Source organism: Carassius carassius, chromosome 31, assembly GCF_963082965.1.
Source record: "Carassius carassius chromosome 31, fCarCar2.1, whole genome shotgun sequence".
Taxonomy (NCBI): Eukaryota; Metazoa; Chordata; class Actinopteri; order Cypriniformes; family Cyprinidae; genus Carassius; species Carassius carassius.
In genome coordinates this window covers 21,829,912-21,837,772 of record NC_081785.1, presented here as the reverse complement: position 1 = coordinate 21,837,772, position 7,861 = coordinate 21,829,912, and the positions used below count along the sequence as shown (strand labels likewise).

At 36.7% G+C, this 7,861-nt stretch overlaps 1 long non-coding RNA gene across 1 annotated transcript; it reads right to left on the bottom strand.

Annotated features, from left to right (window-relative positions):
* Window positions 1-6,142: 6,142 nt before the first annotated feature.
* On the bottom strand, window positions 6,143-7,849 carry LOC132111776 (uncharacterized). The gene is made up of 2 exons (XR_009424852.1): window positions 7,050-7,849; window positions 6,143-6,809 (listed from the first exon to the last, which is right to left on the bottom strand). It is a non-coding gene; the product is annotated as an uncharacterized LOC132111776 (long non-coding RNA).
* Window positions 7,850-7,861: the final 12 nt, after the last annotated feature.

The following is a 7,861-nucleotide window of genomic DNA, read 5'->3' as shown; positions in this document are numbered from 1 at the left end:
TTACTATGGTAACTGTACTTTACAAACACACACACACACACAGTGGGAATTTGAAGCTCGGGGTTATTTGAAGAAGTAAAGAAATAGGGAAATTTCTGTCATTTCGCGCAAAGCGTCATTTGTTTTTCTGTGCTGAGTGTGCTCAGTTTACACAGCGACAGACTAAATCCCTCGCGCTGTCCAAACTGCTCCCTTTCAGATGGATGGGAATGTTTATTACCTACTTGAATATTCTGCACACCAAGCAATATTCTTCACGGTTTATTATGATGTTCAGACTTGAGCATGCCCTGAGTAACACTCAGGATTTCACGTCCATGGTAAACAGCAACAAGAGAACCCAATTTGTATACACATAACTGAGGGATTAAAATACTGCATAACAGATACACGTATAAAGGTTACAATACAGAGTGCAGAACAGCCCTTTATGGTAAACAGTAACAGAGATGTTCATTCAAAACAAGGCAATTACAATATAAAAGGCAAATATATGCAAGGCCAGAAGTGCTAAAGGTGATTTGGTGCATTTTAGCTTCAGATAATAGACTTAGACTGTGGCATAATTAAATAACATTTGGTATTTCAACATGTAACCATTTAACTTAACAGTGTTCCATCTATTGAATATATAACAGTTTTATTTTTTTATTTATATGATTTGATATAACTTAGTGAACAACCTCAAAGCTTTAATGCTCAGTGAAGGGGGCCTGCCATTGACAAACTGGCCTATTCTGGCCTTTAGGCTATTTATTTTATTCTTTGTTTATGTTTTTTGCAATTTAACAAAGAAAAATAAAATTGGTTGGTAGCCAATTCAGAGTATTTCCATACTATGGAAGTCAATGGCTACCGTCAACTGTTTGATTGAAATGGATCACTTGTCGCACCCCGGATGGACAGAGCAGTATTCACTCTAGCTGATGGGCTGACGTGGCTTTTTTTTACATCCCTCACTGTCTTTGATTGAAACTTCTGGGCTGTTCCACAGGAAACATGAGCCGCCCGGGAGGGCCCGGGTGCCTTGCAGTTTTCACAGAGCTTCCAAGAACCCCTGAAGAGGTCCCTATGGAAAATGATAATAATTCACTATTGTCAGAAGTATAATATACTCATTCGAGAAGAAAAAGGCATCTACATCAAAGGCCACTCACCTTTGTGATTTCTCTTAGTGAGAATAGTGTAGCTGCTGCAATTCCTAATAAGAAAGAATTTTATAATGAATCAAAACTTGTATATTTATTATTCTAAACCATTCCACTCACCTTCTCCAATGGCCTCTCTCACTTTCACTGAATCAGCAGACAGATAAAGATTGGTGTGATAGGCTTTCAGATACCTAATAGGACTGTTGCCTCCAGTAATACAGAAGTGCTCTAAATAGCTCAAGCTCAACAAGATAATTGCATTTGACTGCCACCAAACTGACATGCATTTAAAAAGATATATTTTAATAACTACACTGTAAAAACTAAAGGTGCCTCGGGTATCCTTTTGAGTACTCCAGGAACCTTAAAATGTATTTTAAGTGCCTCAAAGCTCTTTTTCTCATAATAGGGTTCCTGGAGGAACCATTATAGTCTTTGCAGTTCGTGCAGGAACTCATGGGATCCTTGAAGCACTTTGTTCCCATTTCTGAGGTTCTGGAGTCACCCTTTCATTGCATTGAGACCTTAAAGTGCTCTGGAGGTTCCTGGAGGAACTCACATTTTAAAAAAGGGTTACTGTAAGCTTAGCTCTGTAACATTAAAGTGGCTCCTGGAAGATCTCACTAGTAAATGCCAGCATCTGGAAGAACCCAGATATGTGACAAAAATTAAATTTGACTGATTACTATTATTATTAATATTTACTTTTGTGAATAGAACAATGAATATTGTGTCACTTTCCATGTGAAAAAAAACTAAATCGTTGTAGAAATCTTAACACTTGTTCTGTCAAAAAAAATAAAAAAAAATAATATAACAAAAGGACATACAAAATCTTCTAAACAGCCAGTATATCCAACTAAAATGTTACAATTATTTCTGAAAACACTGTTCTCAGCAATAGGGAAAACAGGCATCCAGTGGCTACACCATGTTTGTTATTATTATTTATTAATTTCCTCCAGACTTAAACTTAAATACTGCAATAACCAAAAATTGTTTTATTGAAATAGGCTAAATTTTAAATCATTTTAAGGTGGATAGTTTACCTTGAAACTTTAAAGCAAACATTAAAAATATTATTGAACTAAATATGACTTTAATAAAAAAAATACTCTAATTATAACAATCGGTACAATAGTAATATTTAGATTTGTTTTATTTCCCTAATGAAATAAGTTTATCAGAAATAATTGTTCAGCAGCTGTTGTCAAGAAGAAGAAAATGCATGAGGCTTGGCGTCCTCGCGCTCCTGCTGTTTGCTTATGCTCGCGCGCGTGTGCGTGCAAGAGCGATTTCAAATACAAAGAACTAGGAGTAACGGTCCCTTTCCTAAAAGAAAGAAACAACCGCTGCGCAAGGTGAGTAAAGGCTCCGAAATAAATACACAGATTTATAATTTGTATACTAATTCCTACACTGACACATTAAATTGTATGTTTTTTTTTTATTTAAAATGTTTGTTTTAACCATTAATTTAATAGCCGCAATGCTTACGAGTCTAATGTAGCCTACTTTGTGGGACGAAATTGAGACTACAAGGTCACAAACATTAGTTAGGTTTACGCATGATGTTTACGTTTATTCATTGTAACTCTTTTCTTTAACTTTTTTAAATTATTGTTGTCGTTTACGTTTGTTAAATAGTTATACATCCATGTTAACGTACATGTAACGTTAGGCTATAAGCCTATTTTTCGAGTCATTTGAACATAACGTACATAGAAGTTAACTGGTTTTGATCATTTTTTCTCCTCAGAAAATCCAGTAACGTTATGACTTCTCTAAAAATCTCAAAAGGTTCACAGAGCAGCACTATGTAAGTATTTAATTATTTATTTGACATTGAAATAACTGAAATAGTGTTTCAGCTTGGCCTAATCTAAAATTATATATGACTGTATACACTGTTACACTGAACTGAATTAAACCATTAAAAAAACTACCCATATGGTATTTTTTATTCAGCAGTTAATAAAGAAATGTGGCTCTGTAGTGGACACCTGTGAGGCAGTGGACAGACAGCTGCTGACAATAAACAGACCTCTCTGAACATACCCCATCTTTTTCAGTTGTGTAAATAAGTGAACAGTTGCAGACACACAGCAGAAACCCTTCTTAAACATTCAATTATTTATAGTTTATTAACAGTTCTTTTTATTTAATTTTTTTTTATCGTTTTCAGAGAAATCCCTTCCTGTAACAATGATCCTGCTGTCGTGGACTGTATAGGATGAGGTAAGTATGAGTTTGTCCATGTGTGTAGACATATATAGTGTACACACACACTTTATACACACATTGTGCACTTTATTAGTCCACAACCATTAATCAATGCACTAATATGACAAAAATAATTCCAGTGGTGTTCCTCATTTTTAAGATAATTAAAAAAATACCTGTGCTAAATTAATAAATGTAAATATTTTGTTAATTTTATGTAAATCACTTTTTTTTCAATGAACAGCCTACACAATCTCAAAACAGCTGTGGTAATAACAGGAGACCCATTTGGTGAGAGCAGAACTGCAGACTTTCCTGATGGTGAGGAGCTTCTTGCTGATGAACCTGTGACATGAGCTCACCTTACTATGAGTGCCTATGTTCTGTTCAACATTATACAGAAAAGCAATTAAAAGTACACTAAAGTGCACTATTTTTCTGCTGTATCTATTGGCCATTCAGGAGTAGATCATGGACCATTTTCACAAGACTGATGATGTGTTTCTTTATTTGAAAACTTTTGTCAAAAGTTATGTTAAATAGTGATGTTATATTAAAGTTATACAGTGATGTAAAAGTTAAAGTTATATGTCCACCCCTATTTATTTATTTATTTTTCTATGTTCTAAACCTGTATAAATTGACAGCAGAACATACAGGTGCTGGTCATATAATTAGAAGATTATCAAAAAGTTGATTTATTTCAACTAATTAATTCAAAGAGTGAAACTTGTATATTATATTTATTCATTACACACAGACTGATATATTTCAAATGTTTATTTCTTTTAATTTTGATGATTATAACTGACAACTAAGGAAAATCCCAAATTCAGTATCTCAGAAAATTAGAATATTGTGAAAAGGTTCAATATTGAAGACACCTGGTGCCACACTCTAATCAGCTAATTAACTCAAAACACCTGCAAAGGCCTTTAAATGGTCTCTCAGTCTAGTTTTGTAGGTGACACAATCATGGGGAAGACTGCTGACTTGACAGTTGTCCAAAAGACGACCATTGACACCTTGCACAAGGAGGGCAAGACACAAAAGGTCATTGCAAAAGAGGGTGGCTGTTCACAGAGCTTTGTGTCCAAGCACATTAATAGAGAGGTGAAGGGAAGGAAAAGATGTGGTAGAAAAAAAGTGTACAAGCAATAGGGATAACCGCACCCTGGAGAGGATTGTGAAACAAAATGGTTTACCCTGAATGGTTTAGCACCTCAGTATTCGAATGAGCTCCTTTTACATTATAATCCTCTACGTCCGCTACGTTCTTAAAACTCAGGCATTTTGATAATACCTAGAATATCAAAATCAACTGCGGGCGGCAGATCCTTTTCCTATTTGGCGCCTAAACTCTGGAATAACCTACCTAACATTGTTCGGGAGGCAGACACACTCTTGCAGTTTAAATCTAGATTAAAGACCCATCTCTTTAACCTGTCTTACACATAACACACTAATACGCTTCTAATACCCAAATCCGATAAAGGATTTTTAGGCTGCATTAATTAGGTAAACCGAAACCGGGAACACTTCCCATAACACCCTATGTACTTGCTACATCATTAGAAGAATGGCATCTACGCTAATATTTGTCTGTTTCTCTCTTGTTCCGAGGTCACCGTGGCCACCAGATCCAGTCTGTATCCAGATCAGAGGGTCACTGCAGTCACCCGGATCCAGTACGTATCCAGACCAGATGGTGGATCAGCACCTAGAAAGGACCTCTATATCCCTGAAAGACAGTGGAGACCAGGACAACTAGAGCCCCAGATACAGATCCCCTGTAAAGACCTTGTCTCAGAGGACCACCAGGACAAGACCACAGGAAACAGATGATTCTTCTGCACAATCTGACTTTGCTGCAGCCTGGAATTGAACTACTGGTTTCGTCTGGTCAGAGGAGAACTGGCCCCCCAACTGAGCCTGGTTTCTCCCAAGGTTTTTTTCTCCATTCTGTCACCGATGGAGTTTCGGTTCCTTGCCGCTTTCGCCTCTGGCTTGCTTAGTTGGGGTCACTTCATCTACAGCGATATCGTTGACTTGATTGCAAATAAATGCACAGACACTATTTAACTGAACAGAGATGACATCACTGAATTCAATGATGAACTGCCTTTAACTATCATTTTGCATTATTGACACTGTTTTCCTAATGAATGTTGTTCAGTTGCTTTGACGCAATGTATTTTGTTTAAAGCGCTATATAAATAAAGGTGACTTGACTTGACAAAACCCTTTAAAAAATCTGGGGGAGATTCACAAAGAGTGGACTGCAGCTGGAGTCAGTGCTTCAAGAACCACTACGCACAGACGTACGCAAGACATGGGTTTCTGCTGTCGCATTCCTTGTGTCAAGCCACTCTTGAACAACAGACAGCGTCAGAAGCGTCTCACTTCAAAAAGGACTGGACTGCTGCTGAGTGATCCAAAGTTATGTTCTCTGATTAAAGTAAATTTTGCATTTCCTTTGGAAATCAGGGTACCAGAGTCTGGAGGAAGAAGAGGAGAGACACACAATCCACGTTGCTTGAGGTCCAGTGTAAAGTTTCCACAGTCAGTGGAATACATGCACACACTGGACAGGACAGTCACATCCCCTGGAGCAGAGCACAGCCAAAAGCAATCCGATATGATCTGGTCAGCTAGAGAGTAAGATCAACAACCAAAACTGGGTATGTAAACTTAATATCCACTCTGTATCTCAGAATAGTGCAATGCATCTTGTGACAAAGACAAAGGAAAATAGCAGAGAGCTCCAGTTGTTGAGAAAACTTCATTTATTTTATTGCATGACATAAATACTTAGTAGGCTTCAAAAAGTTCTTTACATCTCATTAGATTGAACCGGCCATTACAAAATAAGAACAAGCTTTGAATAAATAGAGTAAATTCTCTCATTATGATTCTCTTTATACAGAAAAAGTAATTTTGTACATATATAATTTCATTATTTTTGTTCTCTGTAAAATAAAGCATCTGTTTAATTTTAAAGACTCATATCTTATTTTCAATAATACAATAAAAACAAGGCAAAAAAGAAAAGAATGAGGATCAGAAGAGGGCACAAATCAGAAACTGAGCTCATCACATGACAGGCTGGAAGTTGAGTCTGCAGACGCTGAACCAGCTGTCCAAAGAAGTATTCTGCATTTGCCACACCATCTCACTTCAAAACCAAATTACATTCCAAGGCTAGCTGCAGAAATCCATCCCTCAGAATCCTGTCAATGTACAATCAATCATTCCTGAGGAACAGTCATGATATCAAAACAGGAAGCAACCAGAAAAAGCACAGAATTGATCCATTCGGCTACTTGAAGTACCGCTAAATGATGATGAAAATCCGTATACATCACTGTATCATTATCTACGGAGAAGTAATCCTAAAACCAGATCTGCAGTATTTTGAGTGTCAGGTCTAGCCGTCTATCCCAATACTGACGGTTCAGAATCAGTTCAGCTAAACTACAGGTGAGCAAAGGCAGCGCAAACAAAAAGTATTTTTCAATCTCATTTTAACAAGTTACAATGGCAAATCTGGAGATAATCAAATTCGCTTAATATTGAAAAAGGGAAGTATGCCAAAGTGACACATTTGAACAACATGCCAACAATGCATCTATCAACATAAACCTGTGATTATGCATAATGCAAATATCTCAAAACACAAAATCTCAGTTTGCAGAACTACAGAAGGTTTAAAGCTGTGTATCTGTAGATATTGTGGTGAATGACCCGTAAATACAGCAGTGGGGAGAGAGAGAAGACGATGTGAGGACAAGTTTGAAAACAGGAATGATTCAAAAGAGGTCAAGTATTATCCATCACCCAGCAGAATCAAACTGCCTCGAGTGTGATGGAGCCTACAACATTGCTAGAACTGGTCAATGCCGCGTCATAAGATGCATGCAAACATTAAACCTTTTCCTCACTAAAAACCCATTCTATGTGGTGCCAAGGATTTACAATAATGACTTTGGCAAAAAAGGAATGTGTGCTGAAATGATTAAGAAGGCAAAATTAATATATGACATACTACTTCAGTGTCAATCAGATTTTTAGTGTTGGGGATTGTTTAATAACACTTATGTAAAATCAAGAAACAATTCTGTCTGTAGATAACATCTGAAATCAGATGCAAGGTTTAATGTTACTGTGAAATGATTTGAGAACATTACACATGATAAATCTTGAAATGTGTCATCGCTTGCCAGCAGTAACTCATTTCAAATGCTCCTCTAGTTTCATACAAAGTGCATTTCATACTAGCCAGTAGTGTTTGTCATTTTGTTCCATTTCATGTGAAGTATTTTGGTCAAAACTGTTTTGCAGCACAATATCAATATGCTCAATTTCAGAAAAACCTAGTGCATTTATATGACTATCTACAAAACTTGCCTGCTTGATTTCTGGAAGGTGACGAGGTTACAGAAGCAGATGTTTTACAGTTAACCAAAAAAACAGTGTACAAACAGTGT